The sequence below is a fragment of the Drosophila eugracilis genome, unplaced genomic scaffold (assembly GCF_018153835.1).
Source record: "Drosophila eugracilis isolate 14026-0451.02 unplaced genomic scaffold, ASM1815383v1 contig_1162, whole genome shotgun sequence".
Lineage (NCBI taxonomy): Eukaryota > Metazoa > Arthropoda > Insecta > Diptera > Drosophilidae > Drosophila > Drosophila eugracilis.
The window spans coordinates 18,871-45,705 of record NW_024571944.1 but is presented as its reverse complement, the minus strand read 5'-3'; positions in this window follow the sequence as shown (position 1 = coordinate 45,705).

Genomic DNA, 26,835 nt, shown 5'->3' with positions numbered 1-26,835 from the left:
TCCTTCTAATTAGGGTCAGGAATAAATTTCAATATTTTCAAATAACGGAAAACTAATCATGTCACAATCGTCATATTTAATTACTTCTTTGAGCACGTGCACTCATTTTAAAAATTATAATTTATGGGTTTATGATTTCTGTGCCAGAATTCACACTGACTAAAAGGACCTGCGGGATGGTGAGGGGAAATCCTAATCACAGGAGACGAAAGATAATTGGTTTCGGGGTGGGGGAAACTATGTTTTAATCACTAATGTGACAGGTTAATAGCCCATAAATCTGTGCCAGAACCACCTTTTTATTACTACATACACTTGCAAAGATTTATGACTCCCTAGGCTCGTTGTCTTCAATAACAATAATTGATAAAATGTTTGAGCAAAAACTCTGGTTGCCAGAGCAAAAGTGTAGTCAAAACCTGTCCGATCCAGATGCGAATTAATGAAGGGTCTTAAAAAAATCGAACATCACTTTAAGATGACCGGTGCTGCAATGAAGTTACCAAAATAAAGGCCACACAAAAGCCGACGGCATTATGATCGCTCTGCTTAAAAAACTAGTCGAATAAAAGAGATAAGTGAGCGAGAGCGGTACGAAAGCTCGGGCAGACAAAGATTTAAGTCTTCGTGGTCATCTTTCTTGCTATCATTTGTTTTAAGACTTCATCAAAACAATTAATGGCCAATGGAATTTTAAATTGATCAATTTTGTTTCATGCATCGAACTCATTCCTAAATTGCAACTATGTGCTGCACATCTTTTCTCAACGTTAAAGGGGTTAGGAAGCATTGAGAGGACAAACTAAGGCATATTGATTTAGTGATTCCACACGCTGGCATGGATTAAAAACGGGAACAGAAGAGCCAAATTAATTCAACGGCAAACTAACAAGATTGGAAAGGATATAGAATGAAGCCATGTTAGATTAAAAGACAACTCAGCAGACGTAGAATCAAAGGGGATATCACTAGAAAAGTTGCTAGATTGTGAAATTTGGTGAAACAGTCCCCAATGATTCGCCTATTCGGAAAAATAGTGGCCAAACGAGGATCAAGTAGAGTGCCGTGACTATAAGATACCCGATACAGTTCTACACAATTTTAAAATATTCATTTCGGCAGTGTCAAAGGAAGCATGTTGATTAACTGATAATGACGTCACAAACCAAGTGAGGCCTTATATCTTAAATTTCTTTATAAATAGCCAAAAAATGTTCCAATTTAAAAAATCTTTGGTAAATCGATAGATATTAACAGAACTAAGTTATACAAGGTCAAACGAGGGCATTCAGAAAAATATTATAGACACCACAGTTTTACGCGGTTTGTGGGCGGTCTTATAGGTACCGAAATTTTTGCATTTTTGGCTTTTTGGGTTTTGTGGGCGTTAGGGTGGGCGTGGCTAGTTGAGTTTAAAACAGTTCGCATTTGGGGCAGCATGAAAACCTGCATGCTAAATCCGAACTTTCTATCACGTATACCTACCGAGATATCAGCTTTTCTAGAAAATGCGAAATAGTACCACTATAAGATCCGCTTGGATCAAAAGATTATACACACTGAAATCCAACTTTCTAGCTTTAATATTTCCTGAGATTTCAATGAGTTTAGTTTTTTGCGATATGTGGGCGATATAGTGGGCGTGGCAGGATGCTGAAATAAACTTGCGCTGCGTGTGGTCCTCAAGAATCTTCATGCTTAATCTAAACTTTGTATCTCATGTAGTTCTTGAGATCTCAGCGTTCATACGGACAGACAGACGATCCTGATCAAGAATGTATAAGTTAACACACCCAGTTCCCAAATTGGGAAATTGCCAAGATGCGGACCACATCCGGTAGCCAACACGCGGAATAGGGAAACCGCCGATTCCGTACTCCGGGGACAATCACTCGGAGCCCTTCCAGAAGTGGCCAAAACGCGTAATAAAGAAACCGCCGACTCTGCCCCATGGGGCAAACACTCAGAGCCCGGTCAGAAGTGGACAACACGCGTATTAGAGAAACTGCCGTCTCAGCACTCTTGGGGCCAAAATCGAAAGTAATACTAGGTCGGTCTAAATAAATTGTTAATTAAGTTTATACTCCTAGCGGCCCTATGATGGATTTTTAGGGTAGCTACCAACTGGCGAATGTGTCTGATGTCCGTCGCTATAACCGGTAGTCTGTGGTCGTCGGTACATGTTCTCGTTCGCGCTTCCGTCTGGTCAGCAAAGTCCTCGTAGGTCGTCATGCTCGATGCATGTTGTAGGTATCCGAAAGATTCCCAGACTAAAATGTCACTGTCCTTAATGGGGTATAGTCCGTGTTCGTATAGTCATTCAGTTTCACCGTCGCGTCCGTCTTAACAGCCATTAGTGCCTGCATTATAATGTATTTTATATGTTGTAGAAAAATACAGGAGAATATAAAAAGATTTAAAAACGGGTCGGAAGTATAGCGAAGTATACTTTGTCTTTGTGGACCACCCTCCCTCTAATTAAAACGTTCTCCCTAGGTCTGCTTCAATAGTTTCCTCAGAACATAGTGCTGAGAGCATGTTACCTAGTCTTTTGTTCGATTTTAGAAAAACTTGTTCTTGTCCTTATAGGTACTATTCTTGTTTACCTGGTCAAACGTTTTCTCCTGTGCCTGTTGAATTTTCTTTGGGCGTTGTGTGGACTATTTCTGTTATTTCTGAGTAGATTGAGTTATTGTATTTGTTGGTTACTAAGAAGATTAGATCTATCGTATCGTTTAATTTGCATCCATGTTTCAGGCATCTGGCTATTTCGGCTAGAGTGCCATGAAACCTCTCTACTTGGTCATTTGATGTGCTATGTAGAGGTGGAGCGTTGGAAATGGTGATATTGAAATGATTTAAGAAAATTGTTTTAATAGCCTCGGAATTTAGATTCTTTTGGTTTTTGGAAAGAAATTAATTATATTTAATAAAGGTTCCTTTATGTCTACTATGGACCTTGATGCGATGGCTTGCACTATAACGAATTTTGAGAATTTATCGACGCATGTATGGAAGAAGGCTCCATCTGTTGAGAAAATATCAATGTGTAGAACTTTCCCCACGAATGAAGGTATAGGAGTTTCTGCGACCATTTGTTTTGATGGATGGCGTTTGTAGTTTGCCATGGCACAGGCTTTGCAGTTTGATGTTATTTCTGTCGCTAACCGAAGAATTTTTGGGTAAAAATAGTCCATAAAAATTTTTTTGTTTGTTTGTTTACATTTTCTTGTGCCGCTCGGTGAGCCCTGTTGTGTTCTGTTCTGTTAAGTCGGTAATGTCCTGTACAACGTTTTTCGTGTGCTTGAAACAAGTGCTATGGAAGGAATCTACTAGTCGGTGCTGGATAAACGCTAAGGTTGGTAGAGAGCAATGTATTGCGTTTTCTACCTCCTCGTTTACAACGTCTTGTAATCCTTCCATCAGATTTTCCCGGTTGGAGTTCTGATTCTGTGCCTCATGATCCCTTTCCAACGCTTCAGCTTTGCATTGGAATCTTTTTTGACACGGCAAAGGTAAGTGGCTGATGATCGGTAAAGATCTGCATCCCTTTTGCTCCTTATAAATAATTCCGGAGGTTTTTAGTGCCCAAACAATGGAAAGGAGCTCTCGCTCATTGGATGCGTATTATTTTTCGCTGTCACGTAGGGCGCGTAATATCATTGTGATTGGGCGACCATCTTGAGATAGTACTGCCCCTAGTCCGAAGCATGATGCGTCAGTAGTTAAGTCGAATGGCCTCTTAAAATCTGGATGTGAGAGCAAACCGTCCTCCGATGCCATGATTTCTCTAAGTCCGTCGAACGTTTCTTTCTGTTCTTTGGTCATGTTGATATCCATCTTTCTCTATTGATATTTACTAACCTTCCCATTTTCTCCCTTTAGGATGCTTGTGATGGTCGCGAAGTTTTTAATAGCTTGCTAACCCTAAAAAATATCTGAGGTGTTTTTGTCAGGGCGAAATTCCTTAATAGCTCTTACCTTTTCAGGTGAAGTTTGCAGTCCCCCTTGTGACACTATGAAGCCCAAGTACTCGACGCTCTTTTTAAAGAACTTTGATTTCTCTTGGGATACTCTTATACTTGCTTCTAAGATCTTTGTTAAAACCCAGTCCACGTCCTTGATGTGGTTCTGTTTTGTTTTTGGGAAGATTCGTGTTATTTTATAGAATAAAAAAGGGTATTTTTTTTGCGTTAATTGATTCAGCTTCCTGTGCTAATGCTAATGCTGACGGCAAGTCCCGAGGTTGTGCCGGAAAAGGGCTATTTTTAAGGATTTTTTTAACCCAGATATGAACGCATGTAAAGCCTCATTTCTGTGCTGCTTATTTAAGATGGTTGCGTCGTGTGACATAATTGTTTTGGTTGTCAAAAGCGTTAGCTTCCGTTCTATTTCATCATAGTATTTGAGCAGTGGTAGCTATGCCTGTCTTGACAAACTTAATTCTTTTTTGATAACGTGCGTCGGAGTTTTGTCCGCGTACGTAAAATCTAGGCGTGCCACAATGGCATACAAATTAAATACTGTATTAAAGGAGGATAACACTGCAGCTGCTGGTCCTCCTACTATATTTTTTATATCGACGACTACTACCGTCGTATGATTCAAATACTTCATAGGCCGCGGTTGTGGCTTGCCTCCAGGAGATATAAGTTTCCTGCCTACCCGAAAATTCTGGACCCGACTTAACCATATCAAGGGATTCGTTGCACTGTATTTCTGGCTTTAATTCGATTTCCTGAAATGTTTGAATTTGTTGCGGGGTGCTATCTTTTGTTTTGAGTAAGTATGTAACTCCCCCATAACTGCATATAATTTTTTATCGAATAGCTCTTGTTGTTTTTGGAGTGCGTCGTCTATGGCGGCCTCCATGCTTGCGATCTGTTCTAGCTGCATCTTAAGCGGCTGTGGGTTTGTAGCGATAAGGGTACTAGGTCGAATAAATGCCGCCCTACTAGTGGATGGTTGGCAATATGTCTAAGTTTCTTGTTCCTGCTGAGTTCTCTGTCTTTCTACTTTTGTTTCTAAACGTTTCCTATACTTTGCAATACCTTCGTCGTCTGACGCGGGTTTTATGTTGGTTCGGTACATGGGGTCGTTACTAAGTTTAAAAAGGAAAAGGTCCATGGGCTGTCAGAATTTTATTAGATGTCTGTTAAATAATTATTTTTTGATATTTATATTTTTTCAAAACACCAAGAAAATTTTGTTGAAGTTTTTTTTTCAAATTCAAATTCGATCTTGTTGGCTTTCTTTAAATATTAATAAAATAAAATTTATTCATAAGGTTTTTTCGAGATAAATAAATAATGATATTTATTTAAAATTGCGGAAAAGGGAATTGATAATGCTCCCACGGTGGAAAAGCGCGACTCACGAGATACGCAATTTTATTGGATTTACAAAAGTAAATGCAATCGGAAATAATTAATTTAAATAAAAACAATTAATTAAAATCAAAAAGTGTAGTGCCCCAAATTGGCAGATAAAATATGTTAAGAAAAAATTTACGAACTTCACAAGTGAAAATAAAACCAAGAAAGGGAACGATAGAAATTCCTCTCACCCCTTCAAGAGAAGAGATGACAAATTCACGAACTTCGCAAGTGAAAATAAAACCAACAACGGGAACGGCAGAAATTCTCTTGGCGCTTATGGCGAATCTTGAGAATTTATCGACGCATGTATGGAAAAGAGCTCAATCTGTTGAGAAAATATCAATGTTTAGAATTCCCCCCACGAATGGAGGTATAGGAATTTCTGCGACCATTTGTTTTGATGGTTGGCGTTTGTATTTTGCCATGGAACAGGTTTTGCAGTTTGATGTTATTTCTGTCGCTAACCGGAACATTTTTGGGAAAAAATAGTCCCTAAGAATTGGTTTCCTGCTTGTGTCGTTGATTATTATTTGGTTTCGGAAGCAGTTTACTGGGTTGTCGGTTGTCTCGATGGTGTAAGTTAGGGACCATTCGCTATGAATGGTGGCTACCTCCGATTCCTGTACTCCTTCTAAGGTGTTAATATCTTGGCGAGATAACGCGTATGCCACGAAATTTTCTTTTCCTGGTTTATAAACCAGTTTTGCACCATGATCGTTATGATCCCTTTCCAACGCTTCAACTTTGCATTGGAATTTTTTCTGAGACGTCAATGATAAGTGGTTGATGATCGTAAAATCTAGGTGTGCCAGAATGGCATAAAAATTAAATACTGTATTAAAGGAGGATAACACTGCTCCTCTTACTTAATTTTTAAATATACCGACGACAACTACCGTCGTATGATTCAAATACTTCATCGCCCGCGGTGGCGGCTTGCCTCCAGGAGATATAACTTTCCTGCCTACCGGCAAATTCTGGACCCGTCTTTTCCATATCAAGTGGTTCGTTGCACTGTATTTCTGGCTTTAATTCGATTTCCTGAAATGTTTGAATTTGTGGGGTGCTATCTTTTGTTTTGAGTAAGTTTAACTCCCCCATAACTGCATCTAATTTTTTATCGAATAATTGTTTTGGTTGTCAAAAGCGTTAGCTTCCGTTCTATTTCATCGTAGTATTTGAGCAGTGGTAGCTCTCCCTGTCTTGACAAACTTAATTCTTTTTTGATAACGTGCGTCGGAGTTTTGTCCGCGTACCTAAAATCTAGGCGTGCCAGAATGGCATAAAAATTAAATACTGTATTAAAGGAGGATAACACTGCAGCTGCTGGTCCTCTTACTTAATTTATAATACACCGACGACTACTACCGTCGTATGGTTCAAATACTTCATAGGCCGCGGTTGTGGATTGCCTCCAGGAGATATAACTTTTCTGCCTACCGGCAAATTCTGGACCCGACTTGACCATATCAAGGGGTTCGTTGCACTGTATTTCTGGCTTTAATTCGATTTCCTGAAATGTTTGAACTTGTGGGGTGCTATCTTTTGTTTTGAGTAAGTTTAACTCCCCCATAACTCTATCTAATTTTTATCTTATAGCTCTTGTTGTTTTTGGAGTGCGTCGTCTATGGCGGCCTCCATGCTTGCGATCTGTTCTGGCTGCATTTTAAGAGGCTGTAGGTTTGTAGCAATAAGGGTACTAGGTCGAATAAATTCCGCCCTACAAGTGGATGGTTGGCAATATGTCTAAGTTTCTTGTTTCGCTGAGCTCTCTGTCTATCTACTTTTGTTTCTAAACGTTTCCTATACTTTGCAATAACTTCGTCGTCTGCCGCGATTTCTTTATTGGTTCGGTACATGGGGTCGTTACTAAGCTTAAAAAAAATAAGTCCATGGGCTGTCAGAATTTTATTAGAAGTCTGCTAAATAATTATTTATTGATTTTTATATTTTTTCAAAACACCAAGAAAATTTTGTTGAAGTTTTTTTTTCAAATTCAAATACGACCTTGTTGGCTTTCTTTAAATATCAATAAAATAAAATTTATTCATAAGGTTTTTTCGAGATAAATAAATAATGATATTTATTTAAAATTGCGGAAAAGGGAATTGATAATGCTCCCACGGTTAAAAAGCGCGACTCACGCGATCCGCAGTTTTAATGGATTTACAAAAGTAATTGCAATCGGAAATAATTAATTTAAATAAAAAAAATTAATTAAAATCAAAAAGTGCAGTGCCCCAAATTGGCAGATAAAATATGTTACAACGGGAACGGCAGAAATTCTCTTGGCTCTTCTGGTGAATTTTGAGAATTTATCGACGCAAGTATGGAAAAGGGCTCCATCTGTTGAGAAAATATCAATGCTTAGAGTTTCCTCCACGAATGGAGGTATAGGAGTTTCTGCAACTATTTGTTTTGATGGTTGGCGTTTGTATTTTGCCATGGAATAGGTTTTGCAATTTGATGTTATTTCTGTCGCTAACAGGAGCATTTTTGGGAAAAAATAGTCCCTAAGAATTGATCTTAAATTTTCTTGTGTCTTTGATTATTATTTGGTTTCGGAAGCAGTTTACTGGGTTGTCGGTTGTCTCGATGGTGCCAGTCAGAGACTCTTCGCTATGAATGGTGGCTACGTCCGATTCCTGTGTTAATGTTTTGGCGAGATAATGCGTCTGCCACGAAATTTTCTTTTTCTGGTTTATAAACCAATTTTGCACCGTGATCGTCATGATCCCTTTCCAACACTTCAGCTTTGTATTGGAATTTTTTTCTGTGGGTACGAGTACACCGGTTCCCCATCCCATTTTTTATTGTGGCTATTGCGTTTATATTAAATGGAAGTGCTTCGTCTGGATCAGCGAAGGCTTTATGATTTTTAACAATCATTTTATCAAAGGTGGCTTTAATTGCCTCGGGAACATCTTCGTCATCAATTTTAATAAAGTTGACGTTTTATGCCCTAGTGAATCGGATCTTTTCATCTCCGTTGTTTGTGTGAAAAACCTTCCCGGTAAAATCAAATTACACATTCGCTTGTTTAAGCAAGTCGGGGCCGATAATACCATCGAAGTCTTTAAGGTTATTTAGAATAAAAAAAGGGTGTTTATACCCGTTACTCGTAGAGTAAAAGGGTATACTAGATTCGTTGAAAAGTATGTAACAGATGGAAGGAAGCGTTTGCGACTCTATAAAGTATATATATTCTTGATCAGGATCAATAGCGAAGTCGATTGAGCCATGTCCGTCTGTCCGTCCGTCCGTCCGTCCGTCCGACCGACCGTATGAACGCTGAGATCTCAATAACTATAACAGCTACAAAACAGCTAAAATTGCTTAAATCTCAGGAAATATTGGAGCTAAAAAGTTGAAATTCAGAAAGTATGATCTTTAGATGCCAGCTCATCTTACAGTGGTTTTACTATCCGGTCACGCCCACCCATACGCCCACAAGGCTCAAAAGCCGGTTTTCGGAATTTCTAGAAAAGCTGATATCTCGGTAACTATAAGAGATAGAAAGTGGATTAAGCATGTAGGTCCCAATGCAAATTGTTTTTTTCCGAACAAGCCACGCCCACTCTAACGCCCACAAAACCTGAAAAACCAAAAATGCAAAAAAATCTCGAAAACTATAGGAGGTACAAAATTTTACTTAAGAAGACGTATTAAAGAGATGCCTCTGCATCTTGCCACGAAGATGCATCCGGCCACGCCCACTCTGACGCCCACAAACCGCGTTTGACCTTGTATTACTTATTGTTGTTAATATCTATCGATTTACCAAAGATTTTTCAAATCGGAACATTATTTCGCTATTTATAAAGAAATTAAGGTTATAAGGACTCACATGGGCAGTGACGTCACTATCAGTTACTCGACATGCTTTCTCCGACAATAGGTGGCGCTTGGGTAATTTCAACTAGCAAAATAAATATTTTAAAATTGTGCAAAACAGTAACGGGTATCTTATAGTCGCGGCACTCGACTATAGCGTTTCCTCTTGTTTTATTCTATAATCTCTAAAACGTTTCTCTCGTTACTTGATTCAGCTGTGCTAATGCTAATGCTGATGGCAAGTCCCGAGGTTCTGCCGGAAAAGGGTAATTTTTAAGGATTTTTTTAACCCAGATATGAACGCACGTAAAGCGTTATTTCTGTGCTGCTTATTTAAGATGGCAGCTGTGGTTGCGTCGTGTGTCATAATTGTTTTGTTTGTCAATAGCGTTAGCTTCCGTTCTATTTCGTTATAGTAGTTGGGCAGTGGTAGCTCTCCCTGTCTTGACAAACTTAATTCTTTTTTGATAACGTGCGTCGGAGTTTTGTCCGCGTACGTAAAATCTAGGCGTGCCAGAATGGCATAAAATTAAATACTGTATTAAAGGAGGATAACACTGCAGCTGCTGGTCCTGTTACTTAATTTTTTAATATACCTACGACTACTACCGTCGTATGGTTCAAATACTTCATCGGCCGCGGTGGTGGCTTGCCTCCAGGAGATATAACTTTCCTGCCTACCGGCAAATTCTGAACCCGACTTGACCATATCAAGAGGTTCGTTGCACTGTATTTCTGGCTTTAATTCGATTTCCTGAAATGTTTGAATTTGTGGGGTGCTATCTTTTGTTTTGAGTAAGTTTAACTCCCCCATAACTTCATCTAATTTTTTATCGAATAATTGTTTTCGTGGTCAAAAGCGTTAGCTTCCGTTCTATTTCATCATAGTATTTGAGCAGTGGTAGCTCTCCCTGTCTTGACAAACTAAATTCTTTTTTGATAACGTGCGTCGGAGTTTTGTCCGCGTACGTAAAATCTAGGCGTGCCAGAATGGCATTAAAATTAAATACATTTAAGGAGGATAACACTGTGGCTGCTGGTTCCCTTACCTTATTTATAATATACCGAATCCACCGAACTTGCTTTAGCGTTATATTTCACTTTATAACGGTGTTCTTGAGATGTGGGCCAAATGTGAGGCGTTTGTCTAGGGTAATACCAAGGTATAATATTTCGCTTGTGACGGCTGCTCCAGAGTAACTCCCTCTAACTGGATTAGAGGGGTATTGATTATTAGTGTTTTTAGTGTAAAAGTGGAGTTCGTTGTTTTTGACCGATTAATCGTTAGGTTCCACTGTTTGCACCAAGCTGCAAAGGTGGCAAGGTAATTCTGTAGACCGTTGGCTGCATCTTGAGATGTAGATGACTGCAATGTCATCTGCATATGTAGCAATAAATGTTTTTTATGGGTCTAATATATGTTGTCTGTTAGGGCTTGGTATATAAGAAGTATACAACGAATATAGCAACGGTTCAAGTACACTGCCCTGAGGAACTCCTGCTCTCATTGGATAGTTGTTTGATAATGTATCTCTTACTTTGACCTTAAACTCTCGATCGTCCAGAATAATGCAATAAGCCAGCATGCCACTCCTTATCGAAAGCTTGCCTCATGCCAACCATGACCATGTCCATGACGGTGTACTCCAAGTCGTACCCACACCCCATGGGTGTAACCGAATTCGTCAATGCAGAGGTTAAACAACTTCCAGCAGACGGCGTAATAAGGCCATCCAGGTACCCATATAACAACCCTACCAGGGTTTTAGATAAAAAAAAGGTATAGACCAAAATGGGGTTAAGAAGAAGCGATTAGTTATCGACTTCAGAAAATTAAATCAGAAAACCGTGGATGATAGATATCCTATTCCTACAATTTCGACAATACTGTCGAATAAGGGCGAGTCACAGTATTTCACTACACTCGACCTTAAGTCAGAGTTCCACCAGATAGAGCTCGCAGAAAATGTCAGGGAAAAAACAGCCTTCTCCATAAATAATGGCAAATACGAATTTTGTAGAATGTCATTTGGACTTAAAAACGCCTCAAGCATCTGCCAAAGGGCTATCGATGACGCCCTAACGCTTCGTTTATGTAGACGACGTTATAATATTCTCAAAAACAAAACAGGACCACGTCAAGGACGTGGACTGGGTTTTAACAAATATCTTACAAGCAGGTATGACGCCCGGGGCGCATAAAAAGAGGATAAGATATAAGGATTAGGAATAGCCATGGAGTCAAATAATGAAATCCCACAGGGATTTTGCGTCTCTTACGCGTCGGACCTTCAGGGCCTCGCGTCATCTCTCGCAGGAGTCCCACAGGGATTTTGCGTCTCTTACGCGTCGGACCTTCAGGGCCTCGCGTCATCTCTCGCAGGAGTCCCACAGGGATTTTGCGTCTCTAACGCGTCGGACCTTCAGGGCCTCGCGTCATCTCTCGCAGGAGTCCCACAGGGACTTTGCATCTCTTACGCGTCGGACCTCAAAGGCCTCGCGTCATCTCTCGTAAGAGTCCCACAGGGACTTTGCATGTCTTAGGCGTCGGACCTCAAGGGCCTCGGGTCATCTCTCGCAAGAGTCCCACAGGGACGTTGCAGTTCTTACGCGACGGACCCCAAGGGCCTCGCATCATCTCTAGCAACAGCCCTACCGGGGCTTTGCATCGCTCACACGTCGGACCCAAAGGGCCTCGTGTCATCTCTCACCCGAGACCCACTGGGTTTCTAGTCATTCTTTTATCATACCGATTCCATAATCTTTTCCTCATCACATTCACACTCGCTCGCGTAACCGGCCCTCGGGCCGTCACCCATTATCTCGTTTCCATTTTGTCTCTTCTTTCTTTAGCTAGCGGATCGCCCAGACGGTCAGGCCCTGTTCCCAAACGGCCTCCCCCTCAGCACCCTACGGAGCATCGGACACCCGACTACCCTCCCTCGGAAGCTCTCCCTCCTGGCCCCGTAGACCGCCCGGCGACGACCCGCCGAACCTTGTAAAATAACTCTGTAACCCTGGAAATGAAATAAACAACTGAGATATAATCTAACTTAACCGAACCAGCTGCGTCCTCACTCTGGGTGGAACCTTCTTTTCTAGCAACCACGCCTGACATCAAACTAAATGTTGGAACGAACTGCTGGTATGCGGTGAACCGTCCCAGGCACCCCGAAGCAGGACCGTTACATGGCGCCCGAACAGGTTGAAGTGGTTGCAGGAAAAAGGACACTAAGAGAGTAATGTCGAGCTGGGTATACCAGGCTACAAAAGCAGAGCTGGTAGAATACGCGAGTGAATTTGGCGTAGACCCAAGCGGAGGATCAAGGGAGCTAAGACAAAGACTGTCAACATACACGAAGAGCACGGAGCACACAGAGGAGATCAGGACAAGATTAATGGAGGTATCAAGCAAGAAGATGGAAGTACCGGGTGGAGGGGCACAGGTCGAGCCGGACAGCAAAAGGACAGCCACGAAGGAGGAGACACAGAGCATGGGAGACAGGAAGAAAGTGGAATCTCTGGACAGAGTAAGAAGTTGGGGAATACGGTACCAGGGCACATCCAACCCACTGGAGTTCCTAGGCAAGATGGAAGAATGGGCCACAGGATATGGCATAGACAAGGATGAATTGGTACAAACGATGCCTTTTATATTGGAAGGCGCCGTAGAAGACTGGTGGAATACGACGCCAAGTCGGGTAAGAACATGGGAAGAATTGAGAGGGGAACTCCTAGAGTACTTCCTACCACCAAGGTACCAGGAGCAACTGGATTTAAAAATCGGACAACTCCGGCAGAAAGAAGGGAAACCCACTCGGGCATATGCATTGGAACTGAGGAGGCTGATGAGATTCACCGGTTACTCAAAAAAGGAAAACTTGATAGGATATACAAGAACTGTCGGAGCAAAATAAAGCTTTATGCACGAAAATCAGGTTTTGCATCACTGACAGAGTTCCTAACACTAGCAGAGGAGGTGGAGGAAATTGAGGCGACGGAAAGTCAGGATCACCCGGCAGAGACAAGGGGCCACGGACTAAGGCCGGAGATCTGTATGAGGTGTGGAGGAACGGGACACGCCACAAGGGCGTGCGGCAACCCACCAAGGTTATTCTGCTGGGTGTGCGGGAGAAACGAGCGGAGGACAACTGAATGTTGTAGAGCCCGGCCGGACGTCAACAGGAGGCTGGAGCAGGCGACTCTGGCAGTACAGGACCGAGCACTAGGACCGGCAGGAAGAGGAGGGATAAGGTACGATGGATTCCAGGCAACGGCAGAGGTAAGGATCGGAACGAAAAGGGCGAAGGGAATAGTGGACACCGGGGCATCAAGAAGCGTGATCGACCAGGGAAGTTATCGAAACCTAAGGAAGCAGGGTAGATGGAACGAGGCGAGGGAGGAAATAACCCTGGCAAACGGAGCAAGGCAAAAGGTAATGGGGAGTTTCGCCACGCTCGTCCAGTTCGGGAGCAAGCGATTCCCTGGACCAAGTGACAGGAGGAATGCTGCTGGGGATGGACTTCTTGGCAAAAGTAGGAACGATAATACGATGCGACTACCAGGAAATAACCATCAGAGAGCCTCAGGAGGAACAAAAACGGAAACAGCGGGAGGAAGCAGGAATAAAAACGGAGCCATCCGAGGAGGAGATCCGGACATTCCTGGAGGAACAAATGATGGTGTTTGAAAGGATGAAGGGATGCAGTACGATCGCAACACACACAATATACATGAAGGACGAAAGACCAGTGAAACAACGCTATTACCCGCGCAACCCAAAACAGCAAGCCATTATAAACGAACAGGTGGATGAACTATTGGACCAGGGGCTGATAGAACCCTCACGAAGCTCATACAGCGCGCCGGTAGTCTTGGTACGGAAGAAAAACAACGAATGGAGAATGTGTGTGGACTACAGGTTACTAAACGAGAAAACGGAGAATGACGCATACCCGGTACCAAGGATGGATTTCATATTAAACCAACTCCGGGAGGCCAAGTTCATTATCGACCTGAAGGCAGGGTATTGGCAAATACCAATGGACGAGGATAGTAAGCAGTACACTGCATTTACGGTACCAGGACGAGGGCTGTTCCAATGGAAGGTGATGCCATTTGGTCTCACCACGGCACCGGCAACGTTCCAAAGAGCCTTGGATACCATCATAGGGCCAGAAATGGAGCCGTTTGCATTCGCATATCTAGATGACATCGTGGTAATTGGAAGGAATAAGCGGGAGCACCTGGAGAAGCTACAGGAGGTGTTTAGGCGGCTCCAAGAAGCGAACCTAAAAATCAACGCAGAAAAATGCCATTTCTTTCAAAAAGAGCTAAGGTATCTGGGACATATCGAGACCGATCAAGGAATACAGACAGACCCGGATAAAGTGGCAGCCATAAGGGAACTACCAACGCCAGGCACAACCAAGGAAGTCCACAGCTTTTTGGGAATGGCGTCACGGTACAGAAAATTTATACCGGGGTTCTCGGAACAGGCAGACCCGCTCCAGGAACTAATACGAAAAGGGAGAAAGTTCGACTGGCAACCTCGGCATCAGGCAGCATTTGATCAAATAAAGACCAGCTTAACACGGGCACCGGTGTTGGCATGTCCCGATTTCACTAGGCAGTTCGTGTTACAAACGAACGCCAGCGACTTCGGGATAGGCGCAGTGCTGACGCAGGAGAACCCAGAGGGGGAACGAATGATAGCATATGCGAGCAGGAGGTTGAACCAAGCGGAGCGGAACTACAGTGCCACGGAAAAAGAATGTCTCGCTATATATTGGAGTATCCACAAATACAGGATGTACTTGGAAGGGTACAGGTTCGTAGTAATACCCGACCATCAAGCCCTCAGATGGCTGAATTCGATCGAAAGTCCTTCGGGCAGAGTGGCAAGGTGGGCATTAGGCTTGCAACCGTTTCAGTTCGAAGTACGATACCGCAAGGGAAAACTGAACGCCGTAGCAGACGCATTATCTCGCGCGCCACCAGTCGAAGTAAAAATGGCACAAACAGGACAGGGCTGGCTAGAAAAGAAATACAAGGAATGCCAGGAGAACCCGGGAGACGAGGAATATAGGATCGAGGGCGGAAGATTGTACAAACAGGGCTCCAAGAAGGGAGACCTTAACCCCTGGAAGCTTTGCGTCGCGGGAGAAGAGGTACAGGCGGTATTACGAGAGAACCACTGCCAGGAGGCGGCAGGCCACCTAGGGATATTCAAGACACTCAGGAGGGTCACGAAGCAGTATTTCTGGCCAGGCAGAAGAAGGACATCGTACCCTTTGTGAAGACATGTGAAACCTGTCAGTAGTACAAGACGTCGCAACAACACCCAGCGGGACAGATGCTGACAAAGATCGCCAAGGCTCCATGGGAAACCCTACCAAGGACACGACACGGGAATACTATTTTGGTAGTGATCGTAGATAAATTTTCAAAGTGGGTAGAATTAAGGGCGGTACGGCAAGCAACGGCGGACACGTTCCTAAAGGTATTCCGGGAAAAGGTGATAGCAAGGATTGGAGCCCCTAAGATCCTGATATCTGACAACGGAGTACAATTCACCGGCAGGAAGACCAAGACAGCTATGGAACACTGGGGAATAAAACAGCAATTCACCGCGCCGTACACACCGCAGCAAAACCCGACCGAGCGCACGAACCGCACAGTGAAAACCATGATAGCGGAATTGACAGGAGGGGAACAAACCAGATGGGACGAAAACCTACCGGAGTTGATGCTCGCGTATAACAGCAGCACCTCGGAGTCAACGGGGCATAGCCCGGCACAATTACTCTATGGAAAAGAGCTGCGGTTGCCCGGAGCACTGTTCGACAAAGTTACGAAAAGCTCCGGTCTGGTATTAGAATCGGTTCCCGAAAGATGGGAACGACTGAAGAATACCAGGTCGGAAGCTTAAAGGAATATGGAAGACGCCGCGGAAAACCAGAAACGACACTATGACCTACGGAAAAGGGTATGGAAGCCCAAAATAGGGCAATTAGTGTGGTGCAGAACACACTTCCTATCTAGTGCGATAGACGAAATAATACGACGGGCCATGGGAGGTACGGGGTTTTCCGTCACCGGTAATAGCAGAGTTAAGGAAGCAGGGGGGCACAATTAAAAAACGGGCATACGTTGGGGATTTAAAAGAATACCAAAGTAACACTAACCCGGGCAAATCGAACCCCAATAACCGTAGTAACCAAACTTCCGCTCTCATCATTTCAGGAAACATGGACAAATTCCAAAATTCAAAAGAGCGGTTCCGACCGATGACGAGGCGCCGTCAGGAAGAGTCGAGAGGGCGGCAGGCCCCGTCGATCACACCAACGAGACACGAGACAACTCCCCGGACCGAGACGTACTACAGTGTTGCGTCTCGGAAGGTTCGGGGGGGGAGACCACCGGGCCACTCCAGGAGGAAGAAACAATAGTAAATAGCTGGGGGTGGACGGTCCCAGCAGGGGTCGTCCTCCGGCCAGCGACGGTGGAACAAATTCTGGACAGATGGAGGAGAAAGCCCAGGGGCAAACAGCAGAGCCTGTTGGTGCCGGAAGGGGCACGGACATGGAATGTGATCTTCGGCAGAGGCCGAAGAGTCACTATCCGACAGGCGAACCGGAGGCAGCCGGAGGAGGCCCGTCGACCGGACGCCACAGGAGGGCAGCGACGTGGGGACGATATGAGAGACGTCGAGTGCCAGATCCAGGCGGGAGTCCACCTGCTCCCAACCACCCAGGCCCACATCCGGGAGCGTTGGGCCGGGTTGCGGTTTGGACAGCACCGCAGCGTCCTGGTGCCCAATGGGGATGTCACCCTCCAGGTCATCTTCGGGCGAGGCCGCCGCATCATGATCCGGCCCCACACGCCAGCCGCCCATAAAAACGGGGGGGTAGTATGACGCCCGGGGCGCATAAAAAGAGGATAAGATATAAGGATTAGGAATAGCCATGGAGTCAAATAATGAAGTATTTAGGATAATTTGTCATAGTTGTAAGGAGAGTCAAATAATGAAGTATTTAGGATAAGTTGTTCATAGTTGTAAGGAGAGAAAAGACACTGAAATAGTCGCTGTTGAGTTATTAAATAAATAAGATTTGAATTTGAATGCGCGGGCGCGCCTTAGTGAACCACGATCGGTCACACCACCGGGCCGAACGGTCACACTACAGAAAGGGATTTTCGGGAACGGGCACACTGGCGGCAACCACCGGGTATATAAGGAGGACCAGTTTCTGGGAAGAGTCACTTGTGCGGTGGATCTCACCCAGGTAAGATCAGCCCTCTCCCGCAGTTGGGCACCCTCACCAGCACTAGTCACTTTTTGGGTCAGATTTAGCCTCAGGCTAAATCTAATAAATTCGACCTCGGTCATACCGAGGGAGCACTGCCATCGGCCATTCGCCGATGCTTGCCGCAGCAGATCCACGGGATCACTGCCAGGCACTGTCGCAACAGCCTTACCCGGCTTTGCGTCTCTTACGCGTCGGACTTTCAGGGCCTCGCGTCATCTCTCGCAGGAGTCCCACAGGGATTTTGCGTCTCTTACGCGTCGGACCTTCAGGGCCTCGCGTCATCTCTCGCAGGAGTCCCACAGGGATTTTGCGTCTCTTACGCGTCGGACCTTCAGGGCCTCGCGTCATCTCTCGCAGGAGTCCCACAGGGATTTTGCGTCTCTTACGCGTCGGACCTTCAGGGCCTCGCGTCATCTCTCGCAGGAGTCCCACAGGGATTTTTGCGTCTCTTACGCGTCGGACCTTCAGGGCCTCGCGTCATCTCTCGCAGGAGTCCCACAGGGATTTTGCGTCTCTTACGCGTCGGACCTTCAGGGCCTCGCGTCATCTCTCGCAAGAGTCCCACAGGGATTTTGCATCTCTTACGCGTCGGACCTCAAAGGCCTCGCGTCATCTCTCGTAAGAGTCCCACAGGGACTTTGCATCTCTTACGCGTCGGACCTCAAGGGCCTCGCGTCATCTCTCGCAAGAGTCCCACAGGGACTTTGCAGTTCTTACGCGACGGACCCCAAGGGCCTCGCATCATCTCTAGCAACAGCCCTACCGGGGCTTTGCATCGCTCACACGTCGGACCCAAAGGGCCTCGTGTCATCTCTCACCCGAGACCCACTGGGTTTCTAGTCATTCTTTTATCATACCGATTCCATAATCTTTTCCTCATCACATTCACACTCGCTCGCGTAACCGGCCCTCGGGCCGTCACCCATTATCTCGTTTCCATTTTGTCTCTTCTTTCTTTAGCTAGCGGATCGCCCAGACGGTCAGGCCCTGTTCCCAAACGGCCTCCCCCTCAGCACCCTACGGAGCATCGGACACCCGACTACCCTCCCTCGGAAGCTCTCCCTCCTGGCCCCGTAGACCGCCCGGCGACGACCCGCCGAACCTTGTAAAATAAATCTGTAACCATGGAAATGAAATAAACAACTGAGATATAATCTAACTTAACCGAACCAGCTGCGTCCTCACTCTGGGTGGAACCTTCTTTTCTAGCAACCACGCCTGACATCAAACTAAATGTTGGAACGAACTGCTGGTATGCGGTGAACCGTCCCAGGCACCCCGAAGCAGGACCGTTACACAGGTATGAGAGTATCCCAAGAGAAATCGAAGTTCTTTAAAAAGAACGTCGAGTACTTGGGCTTCATAGTGTCACAAGGGGGACTACAAACTTCACCTGAAAAGGTAAAGGCTATTAAGGAATTTCCCCCACCGAAAACACTTTTTGACCTCAGATTTTTTCTAGGGCTAGCAAGCTACTACAGGTGCTTCATAAAAAACTTCGCGACTATCGCAAGGGAGAAAATGGAAAAGTTAGTAAAAATCAATCGAGAAAGATTGATATCAACATGACCAAGGAACAGAGAGAAACGTTTTACAGACTGAGGGAAATCTTGGCATCAGAAGACCTTTTGCTCTCATATCCAGACTTTAAGAGGCTTAAGTACGAACTAAGGCTTCGGTCTAGGGGACTATCTCAAGATGGCCGCCCAATCGCAATGATTTCATGCGCCCTACGTGACTGCAAAAAATATTACGCAACCGATGAGCGAGGGGTCGTTGCCATTGTCTGGGCACTGAAAAACCTCCGAAGTTACCTATTCGGAGCAAAAGTGTTGCAGATCTTTACCGATCATCAATCACTTACCTTTGCCGTCTCAAAAAAAAAATCCCAATGCAAAAAAATGCAATGCGTTGGAAAGAGATTGTTGACGATCATGGTGCGAAACTAGTTTAAATTTTCGTGGCAGACGCATTATCTCCGCAATCCATTTACACCTTAGAAGACGTATAGGAATATGACGTAGCCACCATTCATAGCGAAGAGTCCCTGACTTACACCATCGAGACAACCAACAACCCAGTAAATTGCTTCCGAAACCAAATAATAATCGAAGACGGAAATAGATTTTCGGTGGATACATTCATCTTGTTTAAGAGCAAGCTGAGGCACATAATCAGAACCCTCAACTGGGAAAATCTGATGGAAACATTACAAGACTATATTTCCCAAAAATGCTCCGGTTAGCGACAGAAATAACATCAAAAAAATGGTCACAGAAACTCCAATACCTTCATTCGTGGAGGAAATTCTACACTTTTATATTTTCTTAACAGATGGAGCCCTTTTTCTTATATGCGTCGATAAATTCTCGAAATTCGCCATAGTGCAAACCATCGCATCAAGGCCATGGTAGACATAAAGGCACCTTTATTACAAAGAATACATTTCTTTCCGAAAAGCAAAACAATCTACTGTGATAATGAAAGATCACTAAATTCCGAGACAATAAAAACAATTTTGTTAAATCATTTCAAGATCCTCATTTCCAACGCTCCACCTCTACATAGCACATCAAATTGCCAAGTAGAGCGGTTTCATATCACTCTAGCTGAAATAGCCAGATGCCTGAAACTTGGATGCAAATTAACCGATACCATAGAACTAAACCTCTTAGCAACCAACAAATCCACTCAGTAGTTAAAAAAAACCCATGGAAATAGTTCATACGAAGCCTATGGAATTCGATAGAGAAATTAGTAAGAAAATTCAACAGGCACAGGAGAAGACGCTTGATCAGGTAAACAAGAATAGGACCTATAAGGACTATCGGGTAGGCGAAAAGGTTTTTCTAAAAGCGAATAAAATATTAGGTAACAAGCTTCCACCACTATGTTCGGAGGCAACTACGGAAGCAGAACTGGGGAGAACGGTCTTAATTAGAGGGAGGGTGGCCCACAAAGAAAATCTACGCTAACCATCCTTCGCTAAATCTCGACCCGTTTTATACCTTTTTATATTCATCTATATTTTTCTACATTATATAAAATTCATTATAATATGGGCACTAATGGCTGTTACGCGACGGTGAAACTGAATGACTATACGAACACAGACTATACCTCATAGAGGACAGTGATATTGTAGTCTAAGAATCTTTCGGATACCTACAACATGCAACGAACATGACGACCTACATTGACTTTGCTGACCAGACGGAAACGCTAACGAGAACAGTTACCGACGACCACAGACTACCGGTTATAGCGACGGACATCAGACACATTCGCAAGTTGGTAGCTACCCTAAAAATCCATCATAGGGCCGCTAGGAGTATAAACTTAATTGGGGCAAGCCTTAAAAGTTTTTGAGGGTACACCTGACTTTAATGATATGGAGCAAGCAAAAATCAAACAAGAGCAACTAATAAATACAGAAATAAATATCAAATTGCAAGAACTTTTGAATGAACTTTCGAGCGCAATTAATCAAATTAAACAAGAGGAAACGCTATAGTCGAGTCCCGCGACAATAAGATACCCGTTACTGTTTTACACAATTTTAAAATATTCATTTTGCTCGTGGAAATTCCCCAAGCGCCACCTATTGTCAGAGAAAGTATGATGAGTAACTGATAGTGACGTCACAAACCATGTGAGGCCTTATAACCTAAATTTCTTCATAAGTAGAAAAAAAAATTTCCGATTCAAAAAATCTTTGATAAATCGATAGATATTAAAAGAAATAAGTTATACAAGGTCAAACGAAGGAATTCATAATAATATTATAGACGCCACAGCTTTTCGCGGCATGTGGGCGTGGACGGATGAAAACTCGTGGGAAGTGGCAGTGGCATCCCTAAAATACGTATTCTTAAGCCTAACTTTCTAGCTCTTTGAGTTCCTGAGACTTTTACATTTTTGTTTTTTCGGGTTTTGTATGCGTTAAGGTGTGCGTGGCTAGATGGTAAAGAAACAATTCGCGTTTGGGGCATCATAAAAATCTACATGCTTAATCCGAACTTTCTATCACTTATAATTACCGAGATATAAGGTTTCCTTTAAAATGCGAAAACCGTCTTTTGAGCTTGGTGGGCTAATGGGTGGGTGTGGCTAGAGCTCTTATAGTTCCCGAGATTTCAGCGATTTTAGTTTTTTCGCGGTTTGTGGGCGTTAAAGTGGGCGTGGCAGGAAGCTGAACTGGTGATGTCCCGGGACCTCAAGAATCGTCATGCTTAATCTCAACTTTGTATCTGCAATAGTTCCTGAGATATCAGCGTTCATATGGACAGAGGGACAGAAGGACAGACGGACAGACACCCGGACATGGCTTAATCGTCTTAGCTATTCATCCTGATTTATAGGGTCGGAAACGCTTCCTTTCCTGTTACATACTTTTCAACGAATCTAGTATACCCTTTTACTCTACGAGTAACGGGTATAAAAATTCAAGACAAATAAAAACAAATTTAAATAATCACGGCAAATAAAGAAACACATCTTTTAAAAATCATTCTGGCTACAAATGGAATGGAATGGTCATTACAGACATAGAAAACACTCTGATGGGCTTGACCCTAGCAAAATTAAATATTGTAAGTCCGTCAATTTTAGATTGCTCTGATATTGGCGAATTTAAAGACAAGCAGCCTATTAACATTAGTTTGATAGAAATTTTAGAATTATCTAGAATAAGTGTTTTTCAAAATTCCGATATCACTCATTTTCTTATTAAATTCCCTAATCCTAAGCTTGTTTGTAAGAAGATAACAGTATATCCGGTCTAGATACCATTATCTAAGGACCAAAGTCCACGCCAACTCAAATATTAACGATGACTTGGAACTATCGGGTCTCCGGGACGGCGACCACTTAAAAGGAGGAGAAGTTAACACACCCAGTTCCCAAATTGGGAAACTGCTGAGTTGAGTTCCCAACATACGGAATTGGGTAACCGCCGACTCCGCACTCCGGGGAAGTGGCCAACATGCGTGATATAGAAACCGCCCCTCTGGGGGCAATCACCCAGAGCCCGTCCAGAAGTGGCCAACACTCGTATTAAAGAAACTGCTGACTCCGCACTCTGAGGGCCATCGGCCGGAGCCCGGCCAGAACACCTGTGCAGCGAGTGATCGTGAGCGACCGGATACCCAATGCTAGCCGGATTAAACCTTTAAGTTAGTCTAAATTCGTACTCCCCAGCCATACCTGTGTAATAAATAATTATTGTAACATTGTTTATATTATCCTTTAGGTTTAAGTGAAATAAATAAATAAAACTTAATAACCAAATCTATTAATAACGGCTCCAACGGGCCTGAGTGAAATTGAAAAGTAATAGTACAAAGGTCGGACTAAATCAACTGGCAAAACTTCACCTGAAAAGGTAAAGGCTATTAAGGAATTTCCCCCTGCCAAAAACACTTTTTGACCTCAGATCTTTTCTAGGGTTAGCAAGCTACTACAGGTGCTTCATAAACATTAGTTTGGTAGACATTTTAGAAATATCTAGCATTAGTGTATTTCAAAATTTAAGGGGCTCCGGGCGTGTTTAGAATTAATAAACGACGAAAATTGATTAAAAATTTGTAAAAATGGCAGCTCTGAACATTTATAGTTGATAGCTGTAGCTCTTAACAGCTGAGGGAGTATGTGGCAACTCTCTAGAAATTAATCTGGCAGCCCTTTTTTAAACAGATACATTTAAAATTTTGTTTATTTTTTGAAGGTTTTGTAGGAGCTTACCAGGATTCTAAATAATATAATTTTGAGATTCCAGAAAATGAATTAATTAAAGTTGAGGCTTAAAGAGGAACCAAACATTTGTTGTTTATGCCAAGATGAGAAATTCTTCGATGATTATAGGTACCAAAAGCAAGGCTAATCCGAAAAAAATCAAAAAACCATTCTGTTTTGGTGATACATATAAATAACACACGATTGGTTTAATTTACACAAGAATGACCGGTGCTGCAATGAAGTTACCAAAATAAGGCCACACAAAAGCCGTCGGCATTATGATAGCTCTGCTTAAAAAACGATTATAAGAGATAAGTAAGCGAGAGCGGTTCGAAAGCTCGGGCAGACAAAGCTTTTAGTCCCCGTGGTCATCTTTTTCGCTATCATTTGTTTAAAAGACTTTTAAGTGTATCAATTTTGATACCTGCACCGAAATCATTCCTAAATTAAATCAGCATTGAGAGATATTGATGGAGTGATTCCACATTCACGCTGGAATTGATTAAAACGGGAAAATTAAAGCCACATTTATTCAACGGCAAATTTACAAGATACGAAAATTTAAGGATATAGAATAGAGCCATGTTAGATTAGAAGACAAGTCAGCAGACGTACCATCAAGGGGGATATCACCAATAAAGTTGCTAAAATATGAAATTTGGTGAAACGGTCCCCAATGGTTCGCCTATTCGGAAAAAATATTGGTCAAACGAGGGTCAAGTATAGTAGTGCGACTAGTAGAGTGCCGCGACTATAGGATACCCGTTACTGTTTTACACAATTTTAAAATACTGCTAGTAAAAATTTCACAAGGCGCCACCTGTTGTCAGAGGAAGCATGTTAGGTAACAGTTTATGACGTCACTGCCCATGTGAGCTCTCGTAACTTAAATTTCTTCACAAATAGCGAAATAATGTTCCGATTTTAAAAATCTTTCGTATATCATGGATATTGACAAATATATGTTATACAAAGACAAATAATGTGGACGCCACACTTTTTTGCGGTTTGTGGGCGTCAGAGTGGGTGTGGTCGGATGAAAACTCGTGGCAAGTTTAAGTGGATTCTCTTAAATCTCTTCTAGCTCTTAAAGTTCCCGAGATTTTTGCATTTTTGGTTTTCCGGGTTTTGTGGGCGTTAGGGTGGGCGTGGCTTGATTGGAAAAAAACCCTTCGAATTGGTGGCATCATAAAAACCTAAATGCTAAATCTGCTCTTCTTTATTACTTATAGTTACTGATTTTCCAGCTTTTCTACAAAATGCGAAAACCGTCTTTCGAGCTTGGTGGGCGTTACAGTGGATGTGGTCGGATAATGGTACCACCATAAAAAGCGCTTTCATTTTAAAAGTATACACACTAAATTTCAAAGTAATTTTAATTTTTCTAGCTTTAACAGTGCCTGAGATTTCAGCGATTTAAGTTTTCCGTGATTTGGAGAAGTTAGAGTGGGCGTGGCAGGATGCTGAAAAGAACTTGCGCCGCATAGAGACCTCAAGAATCTTCAGCTTAATCTCAACTTTGTATCTCTTATAGTTCCCGAGATCTTCGCGTTCATACGGACAGGCGGACATGACTCAATCGACTTTGCTATTGATCCTGATCAAGAATATATATACTTTATAGGGTCGGAAACGCTTTCTTCTACCTGTTACATACTTTTTAAGGAATCTAGTATACCCTTTTACTCTACTAGTAACGGGTATAAAAATGACACACATTTCATAATTTACATAAATTCTTACGTAAATCATTACGTAGATTCACTAAAACACCTGAACGACGGGAAGTAAGGTTAGGAAATTATCGAGTATGCGATGCTCAATCCCTTTCGTCACATGACACATGACACAGAACAACGGGAATGTCGCCGATAAATTATTCGAGCAAGAGTGCTTCGAACAAGACGAACACTACGCATTGATTTAAATCTCGCTGCATTCCATTATGACAGTAACATTGACTACAGTCTTCATCCAGGTATCGCCATTGGAAAAATAAATAAAATTTGCACGTATTGCAGCGCACTCAAACTTAAGAACAAAACGCCAGGGATGTGTTGCGCCAGTGGCCAAACTGCCAGAATTACATTCATTACATTACCATTCATCGTTGCTTTCAGGCGTAACACATGATTCAAAAATCAAAGGTGAAGACGTACTGTTGCAATAATTCCGACAGATATACCATTCGAATTAAAACTTTGCAGTTCCCAGTGTGACTTGCCTTCTCTATGACTATCAACAAAGCATATGGACAATCATTGCAAATGTGTGGATATTTGGTTGGATACCCCACACAAAAATTATTTTAGTTATTTTATTTTGCCCGCGCATGCCTTAGAAGACTGGGACAAGCTTGAGAAGCGGAGCGAAGCGAGGTAAGCTCGCCAGTTAAATAAAAAAATATAAAATTTCTCCTCTCAGTGGGTCCGAACCTGGAAACTCCAGACTGTGGAACTCGCACCTTGCCCGCTGTGCTACGATGACTCTTTCTCTAAGTTGTGACTCAGTGACTACTCATTCAACAAGTAGGTAAGGCAGTGCACAATTCGCCGTCTTTCAGGCTCCGATGATAAGCAAAATATATCAGACTGTGGAACGTCATCAGCATTAATGTCAGAGGCTTTAAAAAAATGATAGCCGAATGTATGATTCTACTTCATCAAGCTAAACATATCAAAGATTGTGGAACGTCATCAGCAAATAATGTCAGAGGCTTTAAAAAATTATAGCCGAATGTATGTTCCCACTTCATCAACCGCCGGACGCGACGGTGAAACTGAATGACTATACGAACACAGACTATACCCCATAGAGGACAGTAACATTGTAGTCTAATCTTTCGGATACTTAAAACATGCAACGAACATGACGACCTACGAAGACTTTGCTGACCAGACGGAAGTGCTAACGAGAACATTTACCGACGACCACAGACTACCGGTTATAGCGACGAACATCAGACACATTCTCAAGTTGGTAGCTTTATGATATGGAGAAAGTAAAATTCAAACAAGAGCAACTAATAAAAACAGAATTAAATATCAAATTCCAAGAACTTTTAAATGAACTTTCGATCGCAATTAATCAAATTTAAAAATTCAAGACAAAAAGAAACAAATTAAAAAATTGGAAACAAATAGAGAACAAATTAAAATAAATAAAGAAACAGATTTTTTAGAACTCATTCTGGCTAAAAATAGAATCGTCATCACAGATATAGAAAAAAATGGAATGGGCTTAACCCCTGAAAAATAAAATATTGTAAGTCCAACAATTCTAGATTGCTCCGACATTGGCGATACTTTTAGAAGAATCTAGCATAAGTGTTTTTCAAAAGTCAAGGGGCTCCGGGCGTGTTTAGAAATCATAAACGACGAAAATTTGTATAAATTGAATATTAGGAAAATTGATTAAAAATTTGGAAAATTGAGTAAAGTTGGCAGCTCTGATAAATTAAGTCCCATGATAAAATGCCAATCCAAACTCATGATGCGTCCAAAAAGCATTCGCAGCCATTATTTTTGCCAAGGTGAGAAACTTTTCAATGTTTATAGTTAGCAAAAGCAAGGCTA